The sequence below is a fragment of the Sapajus apella genome, unplaced genomic scaffold, assembly GCF_009761245.1.
Source record: "Sapajus apella isolate SASKATOON/1434 unplaced genomic scaffold, GSC_monkey_1.0 scaffold27, whole genome shotgun sequence".
Taxonomy (NCBI): Eukaryota; Metazoa; Chordata; class Mammalia; order Primates; family Cebidae; genus Sapajus; species Sapajus apella.
This window is the reverse complement of record NW_022436967.1, coordinates 10,165,407-10,182,833: the sequence shown is the minus strand read 5'-3', so window position 1 is coordinate 10,182,833 and position 17,427 is coordinate 10,165,407. Positions and strand designations below refer to the sequence as shown.

General features: G+C 42.7%; 1 pseudogene; it reads right to left on the bottom strand.

Moving 5' to 3' along the window:
* Nucleotides 1–16,994: 16,994 nt before the first annotated feature.
* Nucleotides 16,995–17,055, bottom strand: LOC116560945 (annotated as a pseudogene).
* Nucleotides 17,056–17,427: the final 372 nt, after the last annotated feature.

Here is a 17,427-nt window from a genome sequence, read left to right as displayed (position 1 = left end):
GGGGGGAGGGAGGGAGGGAGGAAGGAAAGAAGGAAGGAAGGAAGGAAAGTGTTTATCTTCATTTCCTTTGGTGTTACCAGTGAGCTTGCCAGATTGGAGGCAGATGTCTTAGCACCCTTCAGTAGTTAATATAACTATAGATCTGGTTGGAACCTGCCTCGAGGCTCCCAAGGCAGCTAATAAATGGCCAATAATGAACATTCATGGCCAGAGGCTTCTAACTATTAGGACGGTGGACCCATTCTTTCCTAATCCTTAAAGTTCAACCACATGCAACTAGAAAGATAGTTTTAACCAATGCAAAGTAATGTTGGCTACAGCATCTCTTAGTACCAGTGTTCAGACAGGATTACATGTTGGAGTTACCATCATCTTAGCATGGTACCTAACACTCAGGAGGCACTTAGCACATGCTCATTAAGTAAATGGCAATGTGTTCCTAGAGTTCAGGGCAGAATCTTAATATTTTATATAAGGGTCTAATAAAGCAAAGAGCCCTATAGCCTGGCTGGCAAGATAATTATCACCAAAAAATTTATTAGGTATTTTCTAATTCACAAAATTTACCCATTCTTAGTTCATCTACTATAAGTTTCAAGCCTCTGAATAGCAGAACTGTTCCTGTTGCTATGAGAATGTTGGGTCATCTGTCACTTGAAAGGTATCTTTCCCTAAGTATGTAGTAATGTGCTGGCTTGGACTCAAAACTGGCCTATCAGGAATATTTAATGTTTCTCACATGAGGAACCTTGAAGCAGTCGAACTTTATAACTTTTTGTGTATTTTTTTATTAGTTATAGAACCTCGCCAATTCACTCATGCTAATCTGCAAGTCTTGTAATTATCACAAAAAATTACTCTGGCAAATTAACCCCACCTCTCAATGCAGGCTTAATAGGAAAGAGAGCTATTTTGAAAGCTCAGTGGATTATAAGCACTACTTTACAAAACACACTGCAACACACTCAGACTGTGAGATACAGCCTTAAATAGTTAAGCAAGTCCATCGACATAAACTGGGTACATTTCCAGCCTTGATTCTTCCCTATTGACTTCATTAATTTAAATGTGCCTGACTGGAAGCCAGCAAAGTCGTCCTGGGAGTGAGCAACCCTGGTAGAGGGGAGCAGAGGGAGCCCCCTTGTTTATGAAGGAGAAAAGACATCATTGGAGACATGTATGATTTGAACAATAAGCTTCCCTGGAATATTATTGAGAGAGCAATACTTGGTTATATATAATCAGGAGTTTTGTAGTGAATCTGTGGAAAGGTAACCAGTAATTGCTTAGTATAATCTAAAACTCTGAAAGGCTTGACATAAAATAACTACAAAGAAATCAAATCAAAACACAGTCTCAGATGTTTTGATCATTGAAGTTGGAACAATAGGGATAGCCATGAAAGCTTATCTCTAAAATAAGTTCTTACAGAACTCCGTGAGCAGAGACTAAAAGCAGACTTTTAGAAGAGCTAACTTCAAAAAAGAGTCTCTATGTAATAAGAGTCATTTTAAACTAAAATGATCAAGACCTCCTAGGGATTCTAGGTCATGCCTAAACCATCACGGGCAAGTTGGACATGTATAGAGACCTAGTACACTCACTCTTCCACCTTCGGCCCCACTTATATCCCAGGCTGGGCATTGAAGTTCCCTGTCAGTCAGTTGGACGGGGGTACAGGACAGGCCCCTTTAAACACAGAACTCCCTCAACACTGCAGAGCACTGGAAGAGCTCTTGTTAAAGTGGGTAAGTGCAGCCTGAATGTCTGGTGAGATCAAACCTGAAGAGCGAGAGAGATAAGGAGAGAGTCTAGTCATTAGTCATCTCTTTTAACTAACTCCGAAGTTGGCTGGCTTCACACTAGACCTGGTGATTAATGGTAAAGAGATAGGTCTTGCAATTCAACTTCTGTAAGTGGAAAGAAATTTAAAGCTTCCCCTGAGCATTCACTTCCTCTTTGAATGCCAGTTCTCATCATGCCCCACAGGCCTTGATGAGAAAGATGGAGAGGGCCAGGTGTGCCCTATTGAACATGCTCCCATGGTTCTCTGCCTTTTCACAGCAATCTCCTAAGGGAAGAACCAGAGTCACCTAATCTCAGGACAAAATGGCAGCCCTAAGAGAGCGATCCATTGTCAGAAAGCATGTATAAGTTATTATTCGGAAGAGAAGAAAATTACTTTCCATTTACTACAGGGCTAGTCTTAAGTTTGCAAAGAAGTCCTTTTCATTCAATTATCCTTTGTAGGAAAGTATGTATGTACAAGTTAAGAATATTCAATATCAAAAATAGTTTTTGTCCTGGCTTTGAAAATTTTCTTAATATGTAAGCAAAATTCTTAGTTCTAGAGTTGTAGTTACTCAGTTATCAAAAATCATACGGAAGGCTAGGCATGGTGGCTCACACCTATAATCCCAGCACTTTGGGAGACCGACGCAGGCAGATTATCTGAGGTCAGGAGTTCAAGACCAACCTGACCAACATGGTAAAACCCTGTCTCTACTAAAAATCCAAAATTAGCCAGGCATGGTGGTACGTGCCTGTAATCCCAGCTACTTGGGAGGCAGGAGAATCGCTTGAACCTGGGAGGCAGATGTTACAGTGAGCAGAGATCACGCCATTGCACTCCAGCCTGGGCAACAAGAGTGCAACTCTGTCTCAAAAAAAAAAAAAAAAAAAAATGATGCAGATAAGATAATAAACCTTATCAACCATCAGTTGCTAAAACAGAAATCTAGAATTCATGTTAATTGCCCTCTTCTTTCACCCCTCATACCCAATCCATTTGTTTCATTAGTTAAAATTAGAAAATACCTTAATTCGTCTACTTTCTCCATTTCTATGGCACCATTCTAGTATAAATTATGTCTCACCTGAACTGTTGTTATAATCTCAAACAGAACTAACTCTTGCTTCCCTATAATCTATTTCATGGCAGCCAGAGAGAGATTTTTTAAACATCCATAAGATCTGGCTGGGCGTAGTGGCTCACACCTGTAATCCCAGCCCTTTGGGAGGCTGAGGCGGGCAGATCACAAGGTAAGGAGTTCAAGACCAGCCTGGCCAACATGGTGAAACCCTGTCTCTACAAAAAATACAAAAAAATTAGCCGGGAGTGGTGGTACATACCTGTAATCCTAGCTACTCTGGAGGCTGAGGCAGGAGAATTGCTTGAACCCAGGAAGCAGAGGTTGCAGTGAGCCGAGATTGCACCACTGTACTCCAGCCTGGGCAACAGAGTAAGACTTTGTCTTAAAAAAAAAAAAAGAAAGAAAAGTAAAAAAAAAGTATCTTTTGTATCAGTAAATCTTTAATGGCTTCCTCACAAGGCCTTACATAGTCCCCTAGCTACCTTTCAACTTCATTTCCTACCTTTTATTCCGCTGACACCACTAGCCGGTTTGGAGTTCCATGACTAAGCCAAGCTCTTATTTCCCCTTGTGTCCTCTGGCTATAATGCTGATCTTCTCATAACTGGTTCTTTTTTGTTCTTCAGGTCTTAGCATTAACCATCGCCACATCTGAGATCTTCCTGACCAGAGCAAGCACAGTGGCTCTTGCCTATAATCCCAACACTTCGGGAGGCTGAGGTGGGAGAATCACTTGAGCCCAGGAGTTTGAGACCGACCTAGACAACATAGTGAAACCCTGTGTCTACCAAAAATAGAAAAAATTAGTTGGGTGTGGCAGTTTACATCTGTAGTCTCAGCTACTTGAGACGCTGAAGTGGGAGGATTGCTTAAGCCTGGGAAGTCAAGGCTGCAGTGAGCCATATTTGCACCACTGTATTCCAGCCTAGGGGACAGAGCACCAACCCGTCTCAAAAAATAATAATAAAAATCTTCCTAACCAACACTTAGCCTCTCCTTCCCTGGCTATCTTCTCTTTGTTAGTATCATTCCGTTTGTTTATTCACAACACTTACAATCTGAAATTGCCTGTTTATTTCATGGATATGCCTACTGTTGGTCTTTTCTCACAACAAAATCTAATCTCCTAACCACATCTGTCTTGTGCAGTCACCACATCTCCAATACTTAGAACAACACATAGAACAATGAAGAGTCATTAAAGGAATGAAGAAGGAAGTATAGCACCAAGAGTAGATTGGCAAACTCTTTTGGTAAAAGGCCAGACAGTAAATACTTTAGGCTTTGCAGGTCACTTAAAATTTTTGTCACATATTCTTCATTTAAAATCATTCTGGGATGGGCACGGTGGTTCACGCCAGTAACCCCAGCACTTTGGGAGGCTGAGGTGGGGGGATCATGAGGTCAGGAGTTCGAGACCAGCCTGGCCAACATGGTGAAACCCCATCTCACTAAAAATACAAAAAATTAACCGGGTGTAGTGGCAGGTGCCTGTAATCCCAGCTACTCAGGAGGCTGAGGCAGGATACTTGCTTGAACTCGGGAGGCAGAGGTTGCAGTGAGCAGAGTTTGTACCACTGCACTCCAGCCTGGGTAATGGAGTTAGACTCCGTCTCAAAAAAAAAAAAAGAAAATCATTCTTGGCTCCTTCAGGGGAAAAAAAAAAAAAAACAACAAATCAAGGGCTGGATTTGCTCCAAGGGCCATAGTTGCCAATCCTGATCTAGATTAAGGAAGAAGTTTATCTCTGACCCTAGTTGCCTCTAATGTTTAAATTCTGCAAACCTGCCAGAGTTCTAGGTTGTCGTATAATAGAAATTGGAGTAGAAGTGCCAGTCATTACTTCCTGGCCCATGATCCCTTCTTAGTAAACCTGTTCTACCCACAGTTCCTGGAAAGGCAGCTCTATACACCACCTCATTCCTCAACACGTCTTACTTCCTATTCATGACTGATTGTACCACATCACCCCATCAGATGACCTCTCTATGGAATTTGAAATTGGCCCACTGAAATAGAACCAACTAGATGACGATGGACTCTTGAAGTAAAATATGTAATTAGGTAGGTCCATGACAAACAGAGCCAAAAGTAAACTCATTTTCAGAGAATGGAGATAGCACAATAAAAAAGAAGTCAGTTTGCTCAAGGCAGCTTGAGAAAGAAAGAGACACACAGATAGAAGCACAGACCTGCTACCATGGAGCCCCAGGAGGGGTGAAAGGATTAGCCTTGGGTCCTGAATGTCCAGTTCCATGTCTCATATGGTCTAGGCATGCTTCACTTATGTCCTTATCTGGGAATTGTTCTGTTGCAGCTCTTCTTTTATTTTTGAGACAAGGTCTCACTCAGTCATCCATGATGGAGGGCAGTGGGGCAATCCCGGCCTGCTACATCCTGAACCTCCTGGCCTCAAGTGATCCTCTCACCTCAGCCTCCCAAGTAGCCAGGACTACAGGTGTGTGCCACCACACCTAGCTAATTTTAAAAATTTTTTATAGAGATGGGCTCTCACTATGCTGCCCAGGTTGGTCTAAAACTCCTGGGCTCCAGCAATCCTTCCGTTCAACCTCCCGAAGTGCTGGGATTGCAGGCATGAGCCACTGTGCCCAGCTTCTCTTCTTATCTTACCTAATTTGAGACAGTTTCTATTCCTGACCAGAGGAATGGGTGTTTCAAGTTACTGTCAAACCTCTCAATGAACACACACGGGTTTGTGGGTGTCTGTTATGTTTAAGACACTGAGAGACATGATGGGGCAAACAAATACATGCAAAAAATAGTGATTTTTTTCAAGAAAAGTAAATCTGGTAGAGGAGTGAGACATAAATAACATAAAATGATAATTAACAGTGTAAGGCAGTGTATGGCAAATACCGCATACCAGTGTTTTATGTGTCTGAGACGTTTTAAAATTTGATTTTAATGGTATTTAAAACAAAATGAAAATAGATGCTGAGGAAATAATGACTACTATTTCAAAAGAACCACAACAGTGAATTTTGATGGATAAAATTGTTTTGATGAGAATTATTAACAGAAATATAACAGATAGTTATTTTTATCAGAATTATTAACATTTTAGCAGAATTTCAAAACTGCTAACCATGAGTCAAATCTATTCAGATGAACTGAGAACGAGCCGTTCTGGTGTTCTTTCTGAAAGAGATAATGGCTATCCTCAGAGTATCTAAAAAGTGTTTGGTCTTAACAACAAAGGACTCCATGAAGTCCTTGTTGTGTCAAAGCAAATTCCAGGATATTTCATCAATACAGATATTATGCTACCAGTTGCTTTAAAAATGCACTGCCTGATATTGTCTCTGTTCTGACAAAACACTCACTAGGGAGAGCCATCTCTAGTCTGACGTGAAGAAGACAGTCTGATATGAGTTCGTATAGGAATTAATTTTTTCTGAACCAAGATTTGTAGCGATACCATCTTCTAGAGATGCTTTCTGCAAAATTTGCTCAACCTGAAGGGGGAGTAAGCTGCATGGTAAAGGCAGTAAGTTTACCAGGATTTGTTGTTTTTTTAAAGTAAGTTTGTAAGGGCAATACATTTATCAGGATTTATTATTTTTTAAAATAAGTTTATATCAAAGTATTATTTTAAAAAGAAGTAAAGATGGGAGGGAAGAGTAAGAAAATGCGTTGCCCGCTCTATCAATGCATAGAAATTTAGCATATGTATCATAATCTGCTATTTAGCCCCTAAGCAGGGTTTTTCTTCATCCACTGGGCATTTACACTTGACAGAAAACAAGTCAGTAATTAATTTATGTTCATGTGCCAATATTGATAGTTAACTAATCAGTGGCTCTCAGGCTTAAGTGGAGATCACAATCACCTTGAGGCTTGTTGAAACACAGATTACTAGGCCCCAATCTGAGTTTCTGATTCACTAGGTCTGGGGTGGGGCCTAAGAATTTGCATGTCTCTTTTCTTTTTGAAGACTGGGTCTTGCTCTGTCACCCAGGCTGGAGTGCAGTGGTGCAATCACAGCTCACTGCAAACTTGATCTCCCGGCCTCAAGCGATCCTCCCACCTTAGCCTCCCAAGTAGCTTACAACCACAAGTGCCTGGCTGGTTGTTTTAACTTTTAAACTTTTTGCTAGAGACGGGACTCTCACTATGTTGCTCAGGCTGGTCTCAAGGATTGCTGGGCTCAAGCAATCCCCCTTGGGCCTCCCAAAGTGCTGAGATTACAGTCATGAGCCACCACTCCCAGCTGAGAATTTGCATTTCTAACAAGTTCCCCAGGTAATACTGATGCTGTTCGTCTGAAGACCACGGAGAGAACCAATGAACTAAGAACTATTATATTGATATCAGCCCTGTCACCAGTCTGATCTTTCCTGCTGCATATACCTAGGGAGACAACTACAGCTATATGAAGAAACAGTCTCAGGTGGTTTTCTTATGAATTCTATTGCTGAAAAGTCATACAATGGTTTGGGGGATTCTATCTCTAATTCGAATTAATTTTGAATTTCTTATTCTTCATATGAGGCCAAATGCCAGCTACCAGTGTTTGCTTAAGTAAAGAAGCACATATAACAGGCACATATACACTCCAGCCTGAGCAAAAGAATGAGATCTTATCTCTGAATAAAAGGATTGTCCATGTGCAAGGAATGAATACAAGTGAAAATTTCACCAAAGTGAAACCGACCGGTTCACACTGATTGTCCAGTAACGGTACTGGGCCAGTCCAGTTTTGGTGCTTGGGAAGGGCTATCCAAAGGAAGGAAGTACTGACACATGCTACAACACAGGTGAACCTTGCAAGCATTACGCTAAGTGAAAGAAGCTAGCCTCCAAGACCACATGTTACATGATTCTGTTTATCTGAACATCCAGAGCAGGAAAATGTATAAAGACAGAAAGTAGGTTAGTAGTTGCTGGAGGCAAGAAGTGGTTCACTAAAGCGCAAGAGTTTTCTTTCTGAGGTGATGAAAATGTTCTAAAATTGTGGCAATGGTTGCACATATCTGTGAATATACTAAAAAACATTGAATTGTATATTTTAACTGGGTGACTGCAAGGTATGTGATTTACATCTCAACAAAGCTGTCTTTTAAAGATGGATTGAGCCCAGGAGTTCACGACCAGCCTGGACAATATAGTGAGACCTCGTCTCTATAAAAAAAACATACAAATTAGCTGGGTGTGGTGGCACACACCTGTAGTACTAGCTACTCAGGCTGAGGTGGGAGAATCGCTTGAGCTCAGGAGTTCAAGGTTGCAGTGATGGCGTCACTGTACTCCAGCCTAAGCAAGCGTGAGATCTTGTCTCTAAAAAAAAGATTGTCCATGTGCACGTTTTGTTCATTCTCATACTTAATACTGTGCTGTCTTCTTTCCTTAGTACTTACACAGGAGCAGATTATGTCTCAAACACACTGCAAGGCACTGATTTTAATGGCCATATCTAAAAGAAAAAAATAGATTCTGAAAATATAAGTAAACTTTTGTTACCTATTATTTTTATCCAAAGTGAAAGAAAAGAGGTATGGAAAAGCACTGACAAAACAGGGAAAACTTTCTGGCTTTTTTTTTTTAAGACAGAGCCTTGCTCTGTCACCCAGGCTGGAGTGCAGTGGCGTGATCTTGGCTCACTGCAACCTCTGCCTCCCAGCTTCAAGCAATTCTCTTGCCTCAGCCTCCCGAGTAGCTGGGACTATCGACACACTCCACTATGCTCAGCTAATTTTTTGCATTTTTTTTAGTAGAGACAGGGTTTCACCGTGTTGCCCAGACTGATCGCAACCTCTTGAGCTCAGGCAATCCACCCGCCTCAGCCTTCCAAAGTGCTGGGATTACAGGCGTGAGCCACTGCGCCCTGCCTTTCTGGCTTTTTTAAAAGGAGGTTTGTAAAATTAACTAAAGTGTTCTAAGTGTGAAAATTAGGAAGAAACTGCTGAGGCTTCTATTCCAAAGGCATAGTTTGAATGAAGCATGAGTCTGGGGTTCCAGAAAGCAGGTGAAAAGATGTTAAATTGTCCTCCTAAGGACAAAAATGCTGTAAAGAAGTTAAGTAGCTGGGTGCAGTGGCTCACGCTTGTAATCCCAGCACTTTGGAAGGCCAAGGAGGGTGGATCACCTGAGGTCGGGAGTTCAAGACCAGCCTGATCAACATGGAGAAATACTATCTCTACTAAAAATACAAAAAAATTAGCCGGATGTGGTGGCGCATACCTGTAATATCACTACTCGAAAGGCTGAGGCAGGAGAATCGCTTGAACCTGGGAGGTGGAGGTTGCTATGAGCCGAGATCGCACCATTGCACTCCAGCCTGGGCAACAAGACTGAAACTCCATCTCAAAAAAAAAAAAAGTATTCAACTTCTTTTTTCCTCTCAAGGACTACAGGAAGATACTGAAAAGAAGGTATGACGACAAAGGTCCCAACAGTCCAGGCCTTTTTGTTGCACACATAAAAAGGAAAGTAGATGTATCAGCTAATGGGACTTATCCAAGAAACAAATGATCTTAGAGCTAATTCATTAATTAATATGCTCAGAAAACATATGAGCTCATATAACAGCTCCCAACGCTGTAGTCAGATAGTATACTGGGCTCAAGCAATACAAAGACGAGAAGATGCCACCCCAACCCTCAAAGAGCTTATTGTCCAGTGGAGAAACTGCATAAAACACTAGTCACACCATAGTCATCACTATCTGATAACCACTATGATAAAAGACACTTTGGAGTCTCAGAAGAGGGACAGGTAAATTACTGTAAGGGCTCAGAGGCAGCTTCCTGTAGAGTGACTCTCCAGTTGAATTTTAAAGAACAAACATGAGTAGGTAGATAGAGAAGGAGGGGATAGAGTGTGTCAAGTTGGAGTTAAAAGCAGTAGGGGAACATCAGCTGTGGAAGCCACCATTTGTAGTGGCTTGGCCCCTTCTTGGTCCCAGCACACGCAGAACAGGCCCACTCTGGTTCCACTTTTTCCTGGGTAACCTTGACCCCTGGAGTCTGATGACATCATCTCCTCTGTTCCTTCATACTTAGGACTTGCTATTGGTGGTGGCTTGCTGTTGTTAATTTCTGGGTTATCTCAGCTTCCTCACTGGTTTCTCAGCCCTTTCATCTCCGCTCTGAAGACAGAAAAAAAAAAAAAAAAGAAAGAGCAGGCTGTGGCCAGGTGCGGTGGCTCATGCCTGTAATCCCAGCACTTTGGGAGGCCGAGGCGGGCAGATCACAAGGTCAAGAGATCAAGACCATCCTGGCCAACATGGTGAAACCCCGTCTCTACCAAAAAGTACAAAAAAATTAGCTAGGAGTGGTGGCGGACACTGGTAGTCCCAGCTATTCGGGAGGCTGAGGCAGGAGAATTGCTTGAACCTGGGAGGCAGAGATTGCAGTGAGCTGAGATCACGACACTGCACTCCAGTCTGGTGACAGAGTGAGACTCCATCGCAAAAATACAAAAATGAAAAAAAAGAAAGAGCAGGCTGTGGGAGACACGGAATAACCAACACCATTTCTTTCTTTTTTTTTTTCTTTTGAGACAGAGTCTCACTCTGTCACCAGGCGCCAGGCTTGAATGCAGTGGCACAATCTCAGCTCACTGCAACCTCCGCCTCCCGGGTTCAAGCAATTCTCCTGTCTCAGCCTTCCAAGTAGCTAGGACTACAGGTACGCGCCACCACGCCCAGCTAATTTTTGTATTTTTAGTAGAGACGGGGTTTCACCATGTTGGCCAAGATGGTCTCAATCTCTTGACCTCGTGAACCGCCCACCTCAGCCTCCCAAAGTGCTGGGATTACAGGCGTGAGCCACCGCACCCAGCCCCCAACACCATTTCTGTTGGGAAACTTCAATGAACTGTGAATGGCTGGTGAAGGATGAAAGATGTGTGTAAGAGGAGAGGAACAAATAAAATTAGAGAAGTAGCGTGTTAGTATTAAGTTAAAAGCAGCAGAGAGCTATTGAAGGATTAAGTAAGGGCTCTAATTAGCATTTAGGAAGATCATTCTGATAGCAATGTAGCTAATGGGTTTATTACAATTGGCCATGAACAGATTAGCAATAAAAAAGACAAGCAAACATGTTGAAAATTGTTTCAGTGAGGGAGCGTGGACTAGTCAGCAATTCTCAAACATTTTGGCCTTAGGAGCTCTTCACACTCTTGAAAATTTTTAGAGGCTCCAAAGCCAAGCGTGGTGGCTCACGCTTGCAATCCCAGCACTTCGGGAGGCTGGGGCAGATGGATCACTTGAGGCCAGGGCTTCAAGACCAGCCTGGACAACATGGTGAAACCCTGTCTCTACTAAAAATACAAACATTAGCAGGGCGTGGTGATATGTGTCTGTAATCCCTGTTGCTTGGGAGGCTAAGGCAGGAGAATCGCTTGAACCCAGGAGGCAGAGGTTGCAGTGAGCCAAGATTGGGTCACTGCACTCCAGCCTGGGTGACAGAGCAAGACTCCATCTCAAAAAACAAACAAACAAAGGCTCCAAGATGGGGTGCCTTAGTTCCAGACATCACATACAGATACAACAATGTGATAGAAGAGAGATTTTCCATTAATGAATATTTCTGCTCAAGAGCCAGGATAAACTTTTTCAAAAATTCCTCAGCTGACACTCTCCCAGTGCTTAATCACAGAAAAGGAAGAAGGAACTGTGTTTGCTTTCAGCCAACCAAGCTTCACTCCCTAGAGCCAGGGTTGGGCATGGGGCCAGCCTCCTCTGAAGCTTACAGAGGGTCCTACTAGCAAAGAAGAATGTGAAGAGGGTAAGTGCTCTTGGGTAAGCAGCTGTCAGCAGCTGCTGCAGGATTCATCAATGCAGAAGTTGTCAGTAAAAGTCCGATGTCTACTGATGATTAACCAAAGAGGCACTGAAGTCAGAAGAGTGGAGACAGAGGACAGCACTCTAAGGATGCTGACACTTAAGAAAATGAGCAAAGTAAAATGAAGCTCTGAAAGAAACTGAGCCAGGACAGAAGAGTACAGTGATTAAGAGCATGCGCTCTGAAGTCAGACTGAGTTGGACGCTAACTTTAGCTGTTGGATCATGGGAAAATCACTTAGTTTTCTCATCTATAAAATGGGGAGGAATTATACATATTTCATTAGTGCTGTTAAGAGGTTGGATTGGCCAGGGCGCGGTGGTTCACGCCTATAATCCCAGCACTTTGAGAGGCTGAGGTGGGTGTGGGTGGATCACGAAGTCAGGAGTTCAAGACCAGCCTGGCCAACATGGCGAAACCTCATCTCTACTAAAAATACAAAAATTAGCCAGGCATGGTGGCTGAGGCAGGAGAATGGCTTGAACCTGGGAGGTGAAGGGTAACAGTGAGACAATGAGTCGAGATCGTGCCATTGCACTCCAGCATGGGAGACAAGAGCAAGATTGTCTCAAAAAAAAAAAAAAGAGGTTGAATTAAATAATAATATGAAGGCTACTGTATTATTAGTTTTAGTATTCACTAGGATCTGCTTCAGAGATGGAAAGATAATCAGGTGAAACAGAAGACAAGAGAAGAGAATTTTTGAAAGTGTCTCTAGTGATAAATACTAGAAGGAAAGGTAAGGACCATCATGAAATGCTTATAAGTGGTCCTATTCACATTTTTAGCATCTACTACTGGCTTATATTAAGCTAACAACTAGCCAAATCCACAAAATTGCTTTGACACAAAATCCAGCCAAACTAGTTGCCTTTCTTTCTTTATCTTAGTAGCTGACTGCAGGATTTCCATTTTATACACTAGGCTGTATGTAACTCTTGGTTTCAGTCTAATGTTCTAGCCTGACAAGATCAGTTTGAATCTTTGATCTATCTTTATTACATTAAATGGCTTTTCCATTGATAATGTCATCTGTATATTTGATGTGCATGTCTCATATATTTTTATGTAATCTTTTTATAACAGGTAAGTGGTAAGAATACTTAAAAGGAAAGTAACTTTTCTCTAAGCTTCATTCAGTTTTCTCATCTGTAAGATGAGTATAATCATATTTATTTCAGATAAGGTGTCATAAATAAGTAAATGCCTAAACATGCGGAAGCCTGTGTCTAGCACATCGGAGATGCTCATGAATTCTTCTTGTCACCTTCCTCTCCTCCTCCCTGTGTTACTCCTTCCCTTCCTTTCTCTTTAAATTTCTTTAAACATTGCTTTAGGCGGGGTGCAGTGGCTCACGCCTGTAATTCCAGCACTTGGGAGGCCAAGGTGGGCAGATCATGAAGTTCAGAGATCGAGACCATCCTGGTCAACATGGTGAAACCCCGTCTCTACTAAAAATACAAAAATTAGCTGGGCGTGGTGGTGCACTCCTCTAGTCCCAGCTACTCAGGAGGCTGGGGTAGGGGAATTGCTTCAACCCGGCAGGTTGAGGTTGCAGTGAGCCAAGATGGCGCCACTGTACTCCAGCCTGGTGACAAAGTGAGACTCCGTCTCAAAACAAACAAACAAACAAACAAACAAACAAACAAACAAACAAACAAACAAAACATTGCTTTAATATACTCTCCTGCTTAACAAAAGAAACTATGTGTAGAAGGGCACATTGAGATCCAATTGGACAGAATAGATTAAACTGAATTTCATGCTTTGAGTTGGTGGCAGCTCCCTAAAGTGAGGATAGAGGCACAAATAACAAAGATATTTCTGTCTCTTTTAGGGGAGAATCTTTGATTCCCACACAAACACTACTGTCTTCCCCAGGTCCAGCCCTATATCTAACATGTCCTCTGGGTCCCACATCCCCTCTAGCCCTTCAAAGCAAACCCAAGTTATTTCACTGCTAATAGAAAAATATGAGTTGAGTATCTACCATGGGCACAGCATCTGGTTAGGGCCAAAGACATGATACTAGAGACAGGAAACAACCTCTCCGCCATTTAAAACATAGGAACTCCAGTACCTGGGTTTAATTCTTTTAGACTGGAGTCTCCATTTTCCTGGGAATCTACTACCTCATGCTAACACTTTGTGGAAAGAAAGAAAATTAGAAGAAACTTCTGGATTGCTGCCCCCTCTCCCAGGTAATATGGCCATGCCATGGATATATTCTGTCATGCTGTCAACAAACATTTATTAAGCCAATACTATGTTTTAGGCACATTTCTAAATACTAGGGATACGGCGGTGAGCAAGACAGACAAGGTCTCTATTCTCAGGGTTTTACATTCTAGAGGGGGAGACAATCACTCAGAAAAATATACCAACAAGGCAATAGTAGAAATAAGTAAACCAGGTTCAGTGGTTCATGCCTATAATCTCAGTGACTTGGGAGGCTGAAGTGGGAAGATTGTTTCAGGCCAGCCTGGGCAACATGGAGGTCGAGACCAGCATAGGCAACATGACAAAACTCCATCATTACAAAGAAGTTAATAAATAAATAAATAAGCTGGGTGTGGTTGCATGCACCTGTAGTCCCAGCTACTCAGAAGTCTGGGTGAGAAGATTACTTAAGCCCAGGAGTCCAAGGCTGTAGTGAGCTACGATTGTAATCATACCACTGCACTCCAGCCTTGGTGACAGAGTGAGACTCTGACTCGGAGAGGAGAGGAGAGGGCACAGTGGCTCACGCCTGTAATCCCAGCCTTTGGGAGGCTGAGGTGGGTGGATCACCTGAGGTCAGGAGTTCAAGACCAGCCTGACCAACATGGTAAAACCCCATCTCTACTAAAAATACAAAAAATTAGCTGGGCATGGCGGCACGCATCTGCAATCCCAGGTACTCAGGAGTCTGAGGCAGGAGAATTCCTTGAACCCAGGAGGCGGAGGTTGCAGTGAGCTGAGATTGCGCCATTGCACTCCGGCCTGGAAGACAGAGCAAGAGTCTGTCAGAAAGAAAGAAAAAGAGAGAGAGAGAAAGAGAGAGGAAGGAAGGAAGGGAGGGAGGGAGGGAGGGAGGGAGGAAGAAAGGAAGGAAAATAAGCCAGGCTCGATGGCTCACACCTGTAATCCCAGCACTTTGGGAGGCCAAGGCAACCAGACAACGAGGTCAGGAGTTTGAGACCAGCCTGGCCAACATAGTGAAACATTGTCTCTGCTAAAAATACAAACAACTTAACTGGACATGGCGGGTGGGGGGGCACCTGTAATCTCAGCTACTTGGTAGACTGAGACCAGGAGAATCACTTGAACCTGGGAGGCGGAGGTTGCATTGAGCTGAGATCACAACACTGCACTCCAGCCTGGGTGACAGTGCAAGACCCCATCTCAAAATAAAAAAATAAAAAAAAAAAAAAAAAGAAAAAAAAAAAAAAAAACGTGATATGGGGCATTTGAACAGATGACATGCTAGAGTGGGACTGTATGGCTCCTTCAGAGTGGGTGAGCAGGATAACCCTCCGAACAGGTGGCATTTCAGCTGAGACCTGAATCACAAGAAAGAACAAGTCACACTAAAATGTAAAGAACATTCCAGGCAGAAGAAACACCAGCACAAAATCCCTGTGATGGGGATAAAACTGCTGTGTTCAGATGATTGGGAGGAAGAGGAGAATGGTGTGTGATAAAGGTGAAAGGCCAGGGCCAGGTCGCACTGTCAGGGCCTCACAAACCTGAGTGCTATTTAGGATTTCCTGGGGAGCTTTAAGAAGCATGTGGGGCCAGGCATAGTGGTTCATGCCTATAATCCCAGCACTATGGGAGGCCGAGGCAGGCAGATCACAAGGTCAGGGGTTCAAGACCAGCCTGGTCAACATGTTGAAACCCCGCCTCTACTAAAAATACAAAAATTAGCAGGGAGTGGTGGCATGCACCTGTAGTCCCAGCTACTCCGGAGGCTAAGGCAGGAGAATTTTTGAATCTGGAAGGTGGAGGTTGCAGTGAGCCAAGACCCTTTGCACTCCAGCCTGGGCAATAGAGTGAAACTGTCTCAAAAAAAAAAAAAAAAGCATGTGGGGCCTTCCTCCAGATATTCTGGTTCACTTGTTCTGAGGCAGGGCCCAGGCATCAAAAGATCCCAGAGGATTCCTATGTGCATCCTAGTTAAGACTCACTGATGTCTGGGGTTCACACGCTATGGTATGCAGCTTACATTTTCTCCTAAGTGAAATGGGAAGTCACTAAAGGATATGGAATCAGAGAAGTGATGGGATTTGCGTGATTTATTTAAAAGATCCCTCTAGCTGCTGTGTGGAGAACGGATTGTAATGGATCAAGAAATAAAGCAGGCTTTATTGTTCAAGTCTTTTTGTAGACATATGCTTGCATTTCTCTTGGGTAAATATTTAGGAATGAAATTGCTGGAAATACCCCAAATGTCCATCAAAAGGTGACTAGGTGGCCAGGCGCAGTGGCTCATGCCTGTAATCCCAGCACTTTGGGAGGCTGAGGTGGTTGGGTCATGAGGCCAGGAGTTCAAGACCAGCCTGGCCAAGATGATGAAATCCCAAATCTACTAAAAATACAAAAAAATTAGCCAGGCATGGTGGCAGGTGCCTGTAATCCCAGCTACTCAGAGGGCTGAGGCAGAGGCTTGAACCCAGGAGGCGGAGATTGCAGTGAGCCGAGATCACATGACTGCACTCCAGCCTGGGTGACAGAGTGAAACACTGTCTTAAAAAAAAAGTGACTAGATAAACAAATTGTGATATGGTCATATATAAAATATTACTTAGCAATAAAAATAAAGAACCATTGATACACAAAATAACATGGATGCATCTCAAAACCATTATGTTGAGTAAGACCAGCCAGACACAAAACAGTATGTGCTATACTATTTTTTTCTCATTTCAAGTTTTAATCAAAGCTTGTATATAAGATTACATTATTCCTGCATCTTCTCAATTGTTTCTTCCTTGTATTTGCCCTTTTCCTTTCCCACTTGGCGAGATTTGGCTTTCTGTTCAGGGATCCTTTTGCAGTCTTTGTCCAGTTTTAGCCTAGTGATATCCACCTTGCTGGGTGAATGCTTACATGGACAGTTGTGCCATTAGCCTTTCCCTGCTGCACCTGTTCAACGTAGATTACATATTTCTTCCTGCAAACCTAGACTACTTTGCCAATCTGCCAACCTTTATAGTGTCCTCGTACAACCTGAACTTCATCATCTTTTTGGATGGGCATGGATGGCATGTTGTCCTTCTGTGTCAGCTCTTTGGAAAGTGGGGAAGACATAATCTTCCTGTGAATGTGGGAAGGCCATGTTAATCTTCTCTGTCTCATTCCAATTTTAGCATATGTGCTTCCGAAGTGAGCACTGTAGTGTTTCTTTTATGAGGTTTAAGTAGAGGTAAAACTAATCTATGGTGATAGCAATAGAAGTGGCTGCTTCTAGGGGCGCAAGGGTTGACTGAAAGAGGGTTACTAGGGAATTTATTAGAGCAATAAAAATGTTCTACATCTTGATTATATGAGTATACAGATTTATAGAAAGTCTTCGAATCGTACACTTAGGATTGGTACATTTCACTGTATGGGAATTTTGCCTCAAATAAAAAAAAGAACTACTACACATGTACTAAAATGGCTTTAAAAAGAGAAAACGCAATACCAAGTGCTGGAGACGATGTGGAAATCTCATATATTACTGGTGGGAATACAAAATGGTATATCCACTTTAAAAAATAGTT